At 37.1% G+C, this 12,326-nt stretch overlaps 1 pseudogene across 1 annotated transcript; it reads right to left on the bottom strand.

The window, feature by feature from the left end:
• Positions 1–5,846, bottom strand: LOC148735821 (uncharacterized; annotated as a pseudogene). Its single transcript, XR_015999129.1, has 8 exons — positions 5,549–5,846; positions 4,980–5,104; positions 4,217–4,381; positions 2,655–2,716; positions 2,099–2,145; positions 1,493–1,596; positions 942–1,001; positions 1–204 (listed from the first exon to the last, which is right to left on the bottom strand). The product of XR_015999129.1 is annotated as an uncharacterized LOC148735821 (transcript).
• Between the last annotated feature and the right edge of the window lie 6,480 nt (positions 5,847–12,326).

Genomic DNA, 12,326 nt, shown 5'->3' with positions numbered 1-12,326 from the left:
AAGTATTTTTCTTTATTGCTTTAACGATTTAATATTGTGTAAATCACAGTGAGTTTAAATGTTCCTTTAAGATACTCCGCTCCATTAACTGTTTCAGTTTTCACTTCACGTACAGCCTTCCTGTATGGTTTCTGTATATTCCAAAACTGTCATGGATTGGTACCTCAGGACATGGGTGGCCATATAGAGCCCGTTTTCCTTGGTCTGGGACGAAAAACAGAGCAACGAATAAGTAAGACCTTTGCTACGCACCTTAGCTGTCTCAAGTCTGAGTTCTGTTGCCTCAGATTATACCAGTTGAACATTGAATACTTAAAAAGAAAATAAGAAAGCTCTTGCTACACACTTGGTACTGCCAAGTACCAAGTGTGTAGGCTAAAATTTCAGTGCAGCTTTTTATTTTTCGAATAAAGAGTATTTTCAAAGATATTACAATACATCACATGGGATAAAAAAAAGGGCAACAAAAAATAGCCAGAATACCGACATTGTTATAAGATCTCTGTACTGTACTGTCAATACACCCATAGTTGTGCAACATATCCAGCTGTGTGTATAGGTAAACTGCGTAGAGCAAGACACTCTGAGGCTGGTATACAGTCTGTGTTACACATAAACCCACGAACAGAAGTTTCTTTTTTTTCAAACAAAAATGAGGATCTGATTTAGAACCTGGGTAGTCTAACTTCACAGTAGACACCATTTATACAACAACCTGCGGAAGCTAACTTGGAAAAACCAAGGTTCCTAAATGCGGGTTTTTACTGTATTCTCCATACCTGTTTGAGGAGAAGTTAAATGTTGATCACTTCTGGGAGTTTAAGAGTTAAAGATAAAAAAGAAGGCAAGGAGCCAATAGATCAGCCGTAAAGATGCACATCATCATTTACTTCTCATCACTTGACGGAACTGTTTAAATAGTTCTGGAGATAACTACTCACTGTACTGGGACGAGTACCATTGGGTGTTGTTGCATTCTTGGTCATCGTGTCCGTCAAAAACTAAAGGTAAGTGAGATATGATTTTAAAATAAGGGAATGGTTGGTTATCTACCGAGAAATAAGCTGGCTCGTCGTTGCATTTTGATAAAACATGATTCAATCTTAGAGACCGAGAAACCTCTTTGGAGCAACTTTGAAGGGAATGGTTTACTTCGCCTTAAATATAATGTGAAAACTTACGCATCCTTTCTACCAAAAAGAATAAAAATCAAGAGCAGTTGCAACTTCGACGACCGAGTTCTCTTTTGTGATTTCTTGGCGGCTAGTTTGTTTTGATTCAGTCAAAAGAAGAAGTTCCCTCTCTTCCCTACGTATACCTGCATGGTTTATAAACAGGTATACCCCAAATTATTTCTCCGCTCTGCCGGGTTTATCGTTTCTTTCTCCATAATGAAAAACAAGGTTTTATTCAACTACTCTACAGGTTAGATATCTGCAAAAGCTCTGCGAATCCAAAGGCTTTTTTCTTTTTTATCAAAATGTTTACCCACCTCTGGGACATTCGGTTGCAATGCGGTATTCCTTGTTAACACTTGTGCAGTTGTTAGTCTCCCAATGATAGGGATAAGAATGGGATATGATGATACGTGGACAACTAAAATGAAGGAAAACCAGTTGTTCAGACTCAGAGGATAGAGCAACACGTTAATATTGCACATAAGAGGAGGAAGTGATCACCTAATCCTTCTGATTCTTACTTTTGCGAAGAAATTTAGACTATTGAGTCCTTTTGTCCTGAGGAGGTCCTGAGATTCCGAGAAGGTTTGTTACCCACAAACTTTGTGGCCCATTAAAGTTTAATATTGGCCGGCTTAACGACAAATATAGCATTTAAAATACCACGTAGTTGCTACCTAATATAGGCAACTTGCACCTGATATCAAGATCTCTTATCAATATACCTAATGAATCAAGATTTGGTCGTACCGCTTTATCAACCCTCAAGCTCATTCTTTTGAGGACAAACACCGTCTCTTGCCTTAATAAATAACTGAGACCACTGTTAACATGGCTACATATGCACCAATCCTAGGGGTTGCTGTTTGGATAAAGCAGCCAAGTTAAGCGAGCAATATCACAAAAAATAACTAACTTGCCTCCTTCGACGACATGTTGAGTTGAATATGTTTGGTCCACTGGGTATCTTAAAAGGTAAAAATAGAAAGACCATGTTATGGTATGTGTATGATGATTTTTCAAATTACACTTTTGTACTTCGCTTTTATGTTGTTAAATCAATCACTTACCATCTCCTTTTATTCAGTCAATGAGTTGCTTAAGTTGTAGGAACTCAAGCGGGGGAAGGAGGGAGGGGGGGGGAGGTCATGCTTCCAAATTTTCGGTCATTTCCTCAAAAGATTAAAAACTTTCTCGGAAACATTTTGGTGATGAATTGCTTGGTTATTGCTTATCTTGTCAATGAATCTTATAGCCTTTCAATAAGTATCCTATTGAGCAATTTTCCGTAAAATGACGCCTGCGTCACATGTTAGCATTACGATGAAAAATATCGTAGTGATTCGCATAAATATAGGATTTATCGAAAAAAACAGAAATTGATAGATTTATAAACGGAAAGGAGGAAAAGTAAATTAAAGTAGGAAAAGATGATTGCGGAATGAATGAATAAATGAATAGGTATTAGACAATTACCTGATAGAAGACTGTACGCGAGAGGTTGCCTCCATTTTGCAGCACATCGACTCACAAAATTCCTGGTAAGACAAAAGAAAAAAAAAAAAAAAACATTTCAGCGTCCTGAACATTTGACTGACATGCAAAGAAAAAACTCGCTACATATTGTCAAGTCATGTAAGTCCTTACATTGATGAGCCAGGATCTTGATTTATTTTTTGTTTTGTTTTTTAATGCTTGTAAAATAAGAACTTAATATTGAGCTTTCAATTTATATATTTAGACATCAAATCTTGGCCGGAAAATTTAGAATATACATTTGAATTACAGGCTGGAGCCAAAACAGAGGCCCATCGATAGTACGTATCTAATAAAAGCTTGCTTGTAATGTCTACAGAGTAGTGTAAAAGGACTCGTAATAAAATTTTCATACTTTTGTATGAAATATTTGCTAGCGAATAGGATTTTTATGCTCCTTATAACTTCCTCATTTTTTGTAGTTCTTAAGTTGCTATGAAAGCATAGACACTTCACCATTCACATGGCAGCCGTCACCAGGCCCAAGCCGAGCATGCGCTCTCAGCCTTGGCCATCCCAGATCACGTGAACAGTCTTGTGGGTCTAGTTGCCCCAAAACTTGCTTACAGAGAGTTTCAATTTTTTCCCTCCCAGCCCGGGCCGGTTGTACATGTGTTTGGCGTCTGTTTTGCCCTCGCCTTTCCTGGGCCAAATTAAAGCAATTTCATTTTTTAATGTTGTTACTGGATTGACCTCATTTTACTTATTAAACTGGCTTTGGGTTTTTACCCATAGCCCTTTACGTTCAACCTTGGCTTGCTTATTGACCCGTGGCTCAGCAAACAGAGCTCAGGCAAAGCAGCATGACCAGTACTTTCAAGCGGGTAGTTATAAGATGAGCATAAAAAAACATTTGCTATCTTCTCTGACTTATTATTAGATACAATGAAATATATGAAATTCATATATTTTGAACTGCGGTATTAGATACGTATGATGCACGATCCTCGCAGTAGATAGCGCTTAACGGCCTGCTCCCAGTTGGCTTGTTAGCTCAATTGGTAGAGCGCTGCACTAGTATCACAGAGGTCAGTGGTTCGAATCCCGTACAGGCCTGATTTTTTTCAGGTCTGATTTTCGCTATTGCTTAAATAGCGCTATCTACTGCGAGGATCGTGCATCATACGTACCTGACTTATTATTATTGCCTTGGTTTTTGTTAATAATGTATATAATTTTCAGGTTACCTTCTGTCTTTCTTAGTTCGTGTATGTCGTTGTCGCTCAATTTTCTACCCTGGTCCTGATCAGTAAATGGAACACACAGCGAGGCGTTGAAGCAGTCGTGGGGTGTGCTTTGAAGGTGATCATTATCGTTTGAGCTGATATAGAGGTCCATCTATAGTATGTATCTAATAAACCTTGCTTGTAGTGTTTACAGAGTAGTGTTAAAGGACTCGCAATAACATTTTAATATTTTTATAAAACATTTCCTATCTTCTCTGACTTATCTTTATTATTGCCATGGTTTTGGTTAATAATGTATATAGTTTTTAGGTTTACCTTCTGTCTTTGCTAGTTCGTGTATGTCGTTGTCGCTCAATTTTCTTCCTTGGTCCTCATCAGTAAATGGAACACACAGCGAGGCGTTGAGGCAGTTGTGGGGTGTGCTTTGAAGGTGATCGTTATCGTTTGTGCTGATACTCACAACTAAGGTCCATCCACCACCTGGCGAATAAGAAAATGATATGAAACTCATACTCAGCCAAGAAAACTGTGTCAAGTATAAAAAGAAGCAGCTTAAGTGGTGATAAAATTCCGGTAAAACCTCCGTGTTTACGAAATCTTAGGTATGTTGCACTACTGATATGGTTTATTGCAGCAAGAAAAAGTGAAAAAAGAAAAAGAATAAAAGACACTGAATTAAAGAAACGTACATATTTCCCTGAGCGGTTTTCTAGAGGCCTCGAGAAAATCTAACAGGCCCATTTTCCCAGCTAACGCCTATACATTCTAAGCATAGACTAATTCACTCGTAGTTCATTATCCAATTAAATATTGAATATTAAAGACTGAATTATTTCGAAGAGGTAATGAAGAACGGGAAGTTGTCCGTCTACTAGTAAAAGTGACAATTTAACTTCATCAAATTTCTCGAAACTACAACTGAAGCAACAGTTTCAGCTAGGAAAAGTAAAAAAAAATATGTAAACTAAACTTTCTGCTTTCTATCTTGTTCAAAATTTTATTTTTCACTGATGGCAGTATTTAAATTTTTTTCACTATCGTTTACATTTTGTGTTTTGTATGGTCCTGTTTTACAAACCATGATTTTCCATGTATATCAAAATAGACTTGCCCGTCTTGATTTCCAATATTTATCCAATAGTAACCGCTTTTCGCCTGAGGCAGCTTGTTTAGAATTTCTGAGCAAGATTTTAATTCATCATCCTATAGATAATATAAATAGTATATAGAATAATTTCGCGAAACGCACACCATAATAAATATAATAATAATGACAGCCGCTTTTGAGAAGCATCCAAGAAAGCCTCACCGACAAGAAACGAATCCTATGTTCTGGTTGGGTATCCCAGCTGCACACGATGATTGCTTTGTTTTTACAAGAAAAAAAATGTTGCTTTTACTTCTTACAGTTTTTCAACGGCAAAATCGCGAAACATAACGACTGTAAGTCTTCAGGATAATGAAAACATAAAAAGACCACGACTTGTTTTGTAAGTGTGTATCTTACTATATTCCCACCACAAACCCTGTTCACTTCACTGATAGTTGATAAATTTCATTGGATGTGGAAAGAATTATCATGGTGCTTCAAGCTGTGTTGATAGATATCATCATTCCTTTTATTTATAGAATCTGTCAAGGCCATACCTTGCCCATATAAACTGATCCTTCCTTCGGACCAAAATCCTAAGGGTGATTGTGCTTGTTTGCATCATTCAAATTGCAAGACTTGTCTTTGAAACGGAAATTCATACTCCTGCAACAAGACTCTCTCGAGCAGAGCATAACACATTCATCAATACTGGATGTTTTTCTTATCAAAACAACATGATCGGAAAGATGCATGACCATACTCTGAATATATGGAGGGAAGGCACTGCTTAGGGGCTTGACTTATTTGTGCATAGCATATGACAGTGAAAACGGCGAAAGAACATAGCAGCATGGTTTTCTGATGAAATGATGAAGCATAAATATTTAATGAACATCAAATCAATGTTAAGGGCTTAAATTGTGACTCATAGCCCTGAAGAATTTGAGAAAGTTGAAAATGAAAGCTGACCGGTAAATACAGTAACATTAGTCTAGAATAATGAAAGAAATCTTTTGTGAGGGTAGTCGTTTCAGGAGCTTGAAAGTAACCTGCTTTCTATAGGAACCCTGAAAACAATGTTACATAAGATTAATGTTACAAAACATTTTCGTCGAATATTTGTTTACCCAGTTAAACAGGCAAACATCACTCTAGTAAGTCAGTCATATTATTAGAGACAGTGAGAAAAAGCAATGCTAATTAACTGAGAATTTGAAGGAACATCTTTGTTGTCTGATGCACATGTCAAACACGTGGAAAACGAACATGCTTAAAAAATGCGTGTACCTTAGTGCCAACCGTTTTTTAATTGCGTTGGAATATGAAAATCAAATTTCATTTTCGTTTCTCGTTTTTCGTTTTTCGCTGCGCTGTAAAAAAATGAAATTGGACTTCAATCTTCGTTTATCGTTTTTCGTTTTCGTATGGAATTTGGAAAACGGATTGCAAGTCAAGTCAAGTCCATTTTCATTTTCCGCCAGTGGCACTGAATCTGACATTTTGTGGAAAAACTCATTACTTCACGAGAGAAGTTTACCTAAAATAACAACTAATCATGATACGACAGATGTTCGCGAAACAAGTGCAGACTTTACGGTGGCTCACAACTGTCACTGCAAAAGGAACAACCTCGCGGCAAAAGGAATAACCTCGCGGCAAAAGAAAAAGACTCACAGTAAAAGGAAAGAACCTCACAGCCATAGAAAATTTTTATCACGGGAAAAAGAAAAAGACTCACGGCAAAAGAAAAAGACTCATGGCAAAAAGTAAGACTCCTGGCTAAAATTAAGACTCATGGCTAAAGGAAAAAGCTTACGGAAAAAGAAAAAGACTTGTGGCAAAAGAAAAAGACTCACGGCAAAAGAAAACTGAGACTCATGGCAAAAGAAAAAGACTCATGGCAAAAAGAAAAAGACTCATGGCAAAAAGAAAAAGACTCATGGCAAAAGAAAAAGACTCATGGCAAAAAAAAAAGACTCATGGCAAAAAGTAAGACTCATGGCTAAAGGAAAAAGCTTACGGAAAAAGAAAAAGACTTGTGGCAAAAGAAAAAGACTCACGGCAAAAGAAAACTGAGACTCATGGCAAAAGAAAAAGACTCATGGCAAAAAGAAAAAGACTCATGGCAAAAGAAAAAGACTCATGGCAAAAATAAAAAGACTCATGGCAAAAGAAAAAACCTCACGGCAAAAGAAAAAACCGCATATACAGCAAAAAATTGTCATTCAAGAAGACACTATCTTTGCCAGACTCACAGGAAAGGATAATTTGATTTCATAACCTACCTTTTTTAAATACACATTGTGATGCGCAGTCAGTATCTGACCCTCAAATGAATTTTAAAAGCCCCGACAAACAGAAGCTTTAGTTGAAATACTATTTTAGGCAAGGGTGCGAATACGAGGTGATTCATAATCCGCCATGTTAAATTACACAACGTCAGTATTTGAACAATATCAGCCGCTGACCCTCAAATGAATTTTAAATTTTGTGTTGCCTTGAGTTATTTTATCTTGCCGCGGGTTATTGTAATTTGCCGCGAGTTATTTTATCTTGCCGCGAGTTATTTTATTTTGCATTGAGTTATTTTATTTTGCCTTGAGTTATTTTATTTCACCGTGAATTATTTTATTTTGCCGTGAGTTCATCATATTTTGCCGTGAGTTATTTTATTTTGCCGCTAGTTATTTTATTTTGCCGTGAGTTTATTTGTTATGCCGTGAGTTAGTCTGTGATGTTGCATGATGCTTTGCTTTAAGTAAATTGATTTTAACTTAACTTGCACTTATGGGCCACCACATAGAATTCCCTTGTGAAGTAATGAGCTTCCCCACAGAATATGTCAGTTTCAGTGCCATTAGTGGAAAACGAAAAACGACTTGACTTGACATGCAATCCGTTTTCCAAATTCTATACGAAAATGAAAAATTTCGCTTTTTTTACAGTTCAGGGAAAAACGGAAAAAGAAAATGACAGTTGACGTTCATTTTCCTACGCAGTTGAAAATTGGTTGGCATCCACCATAGCAGATTATATTCAATCATTCAATCAATCAATACTTTATTTACCCACGTAGCGTCAAGGAGCTCATAGAGCTCGTTCAAAATACGTACGTGCCTCTAAGATTAAGAATCTAAAAAACCTAATACATACTGTCAAAACCTATTTGATTAGAAATTAAAATAACTAACAATTAATATTAAAATTTAAGTTTGTACAGTAAGATTCAAAGTCACTCAAATACAGGTATAAAATAGTGAAGCAATAGCTTAAACAATTTAAAGTTAAGATTAAAAATTAAGTTTGTACAATTAAATTGAGAGTCACTTAAATACAAGTATAAAATGGAGAAGCAGCTAAAGTTTCAATGTTCTCAAAAGCTTCTTAAAAAGGTTGATATTATTGGCCAGTTTTACACTTGTGGGTAATCCACAGCTGCGCACACATATAAGTGAAAGATTTTTTCATAAAATTTGAATTAAAGTTAGGTGCGCACAAATTAATGCCGATTCCTCTCAGATTGTATATAGTTTCCCTAAAACTAAAAGAATCTCTGATATATTTGGGACCGTCGTTTTGCAAACATTTATATAACAGAATAAGGGATTGTTGTTTCCTTCTCTGGTCTAACGTTTCCATTTTCAAGATTCGCAGCAATTCATCATAAACGGTAGACTTGTGATCTAAGAATATAATAGTTGGCATCTTCTAGCCGATTCGCTTTCACTTTCCCCAATCCAAGAAAGAGGGGGCAAAAGTATTCAAAATGAGGGAGAATGAAAGTTTTATAGAGCCTTAACATAACATTGCCAGGGACAAAACGCCTGATTCTCTAAGTGCGCCACTTTTAGCATATACCTTTTGAAGCTGTTTAGTAATGTGATCCTGGAAAGATAGCATGCTATATATTACTCATTTAAGCCATTATATTCGGCTTAGAGTCGATACTTTTAGCTTTTGTGCTACAAACAAAAGAGCCCAGTCCCCTCACACAAAGAAAATGACCAAAAATGGTGCGTTTTTGAGCCCTATTGCTAGACCGGAATCTAACCCAAAGTTAAACATGGAGTAAAAATTGAATGAAATGAAAATTGTCAGGTCTGTTTCATTACAAGTTTCATGAGAGGAATCCAAATACGTTTATAATGAATTTAGTTCAAGCACAGTGTAGCGTTTCCCGCAAGTCTTTAATCACTTTGAAGAAATCTGACTTGCGGCTTAAATTGGAACCGGACCTTATTAAAAATGTTCTCGTACGTTAGAATAACGATAGTTTAAAGGAAAAATAGATCAACTTGTCCTTAAAATTCTAAATTGATGATAGTTTTAAGTCTGCGGTACATGTAAACATTAAAATGGAGAGTTAAGTGCCTTCATATCAAACTCACGGGGTACAAATAGTCTCTAACTGAATTTCGTGACCACGCCCACTTCATCGGCCCACTCAAATCGAGTGCGATTTTTGGATGTTATATCATCTTGCCGACTCTCTGTATAAAAAGTTAACAATGTACTACCGAAATATTGAACTATAATATCATGGCTTTCCATTCTGTGTATTTTCGTACTACAAAGTAAAGTTTTTCCCTCGTCATTTTCACCTTTTCCCGAGCGGGTCCGTCAAAATTAAGAAGGCGTTCGTGGTCAAAACAAGACCGAGCAAGGAGTCTTAGGCAATTTCTCTCTTACGTAAGCGCAAATTGAAAATGTACGCCAAAATCAAAGAGAGGAACAAATTTCCTTTGTTTTGATATGTAAATTGTCGAACAAGGAGCAGACTGAACCTCGTCAAATGGCTAGTCAAAACAGCCACACCTTCCTCCTTTTGCTCGTTTCCTGTTTTATAAGCGTGAAAGCAGTGGGAGAAGAATCGGGTAGCTCGGAAAGCGCTTCACCATTGTTTTCTTACGAGATAAACAAGTAAGATTTGTAAAGTTATTTTCCAAAAGAGTCGGAATAAATACATTTTTTTCAGGTTAGATTGCTGTTTTTACCCTAAACGTCGTCCAATAAATTTTTGTTGCAACCTACTAATCTATGCAATTTCGAAGGAAAATATTCAGATGCTTCACCGTCCCCGAAGGGGGTTCTGTCCTGGTGTACCGGTTCACAAGGGAATTACCATTGTTCTTTCTTTGTTTAGGAGTTATCGGTTAGCTATTGTGTATTGTTTGGTCTTTTGTATTGGCTCTTGTGAACCGGTACACTAGGAGAGAACCCCGAAGGGTCTCCACTCATCGAAGCGTGTACTGTAGCCAATGTAGTGAATTTTCAGTCTCTTGTTGGGTTTGTCAACCTCCGTGACTTCAACATCATACAATTTTGTATCTTTTCTCTGTGAAATGACCTTTTTAACAGGGGTGTATGCTGAGTATTCGTTGCAGAATCGCTTTGGTTCTCTTATCTCTCTCTTTGGCTTGTCCGCCATTTTGAAAATTTGCTCAGGAGGGCATCTGGGTTAGCGGCCGCGCCAGGGTGGAACCGACAAAAACAAATGACCATCGCAGTGGGGAAACAGTTTGATATGTTTAATTAAATTTGCCTATCGCAGCGGTTTTAATCCGTAAATCGGAAGGTTTGTAGATCTTAAGATGTCCTCTTTAAAGTCGCTACCACCTTTTCATATGAAGACGAAAAATTTATAATTATATATAGATATAAAAAATTATAGAGAGCCCCTCTACCAGAAAATGACAATTATTTTATCGCCAACTATGTTATTGAGTGTGAATAGGTAGAAAATTTAAAGAAATCCTCGCAGGTTTGCGCAGCCAAAACTTAACGACCCACGACATTTGGAAAATGTTTAGAACAATAAAGTTCCTCTCAGTCTACCTACCGTAGGCGAGGCACTTTTCAGATCTTCTACAAGAGTTTTAATCAAGCACACACCTCAAGGAGGACTTAAACAACGGTTGGTGTAATCCAGCTACAGAGGACATAGTATTAGACAGAAAACAATTCGGAATTGACCGCTTCAAAATGAAGAGTGAAACAATTTTGCTCTGAACGTCTCAATAAACTGAATCCAATAAGGCAAAAAACCTCTGTATCTTCTGCAGAATAGACTTCTTGACAGCTGTCAAATAAATTATGTCATTAAAAATTGGCAATATCATTAACCACGTGATTTCGCATGACTCTTTGAATTTGTATATTTTCAACCTCGACCAGTGAACATAAACTGATAAAAATAGAGATTCTTAGAAAAGACATAAAAAAGGAAGAATGGTATAAGAAAACTAATTTAGAAGCCTCCGTATTTATTGATAGAATAAAAGGCGAAAAACAGCGGTTTTCCTGTTTCAAAGTAACAAAATACAGCTTTGTATGTTTTTATTTTGAAACTGCGTCGGGATAAATTTGAGCAAAGCAATCCAATCTTTATTAGCCTGGTGTCAGTTACTCAACGTGGCTCCATAGAGATCTAACCTGATTAGGTGTGACGCACACGCCGGTGTTATGCTTTTATGGAGAATTTACGAGAGTTGTACGTCAACTCCAAATTAAAGTGAAAGCTTGTCTGGTTTTGACATGACATGACACGTCTAATCAAGAAAGGAGAACTGCTACTCGATGTATCTTATTTAATCACTGCTTGCTTTGATATTCCTGCCACAGTACATTCTATGATCAAAAGTAACACTTAAAGTGCCACTGAAACGAAATTTTCATACCTGAGATTTTTTCATAATTTAGTGGTTTGAAACACGCTGAAAAAAAGGGGAAAAAAAAGGGAAAGTTGTCTTTTTTAGCGTTGAAAAAGGGGAAATAAAGGGGAAAGTTGTCTTTTTTAGTGTTGAAAACCGCATTTTGGCTTCAAAACATGTCCAGACCCTGGGAACGAATGAAAACGATTGCTGACATCACTGGTTGTATTTACCTTGCTAGCGTGGGTCTTTTCTTTCGCATTGTTTGTATTTAGACGGTCCGCCATAATGTCTGAAAACGAGCCCTCAACGGGTGAATCTTCTTCCGAAGGGAGGGAATACGCGTACCGGCAGTGACGGAGAAGATTACTATGCTTTAATGGCGATTTTGCGCCGTAGCAAGGCAAGCCTTGGCTTCTAGTGAAGACGGCGATAACAATGGCGGCGGCCAAGATGAAGAAGAAGAAGAAGAAGAAGAAGAAGAAGAAGACGGTATTTGTCCCTCCGTTTTAGAAAAACGTTTCGAAGGACAAGTTCCTTTAGACAATTGGTGAGAGCTCATAGCCTGTGTGATTTTTTATTTTTCGATCGAACCTTCAGGCTCAAGTCTAAACATTTCTGTTTACAGGTGTACGTGTGGAAATTGCAGTGTTACACACTTAGCTGGGGCGCGTGAAGTTAG

The sequence above is a fragment of the Stylophora pistillata genome, chromosome 3, assembly GCF_964205215.1.
Source record: "Stylophora pistillata chromosome 3, jaStyPist1.2, whole genome shotgun sequence".
Lineage (NCBI taxonomy): Eukaryota > Metazoa > Cnidaria > Anthozoa > Scleractinia > Pocilloporidae > Stylophora > Stylophora pistillata.
Note: the sequence above shows the minus strand (reverse complement) of the source record. Positions and strands in the feature narration are given on the sequence as shown.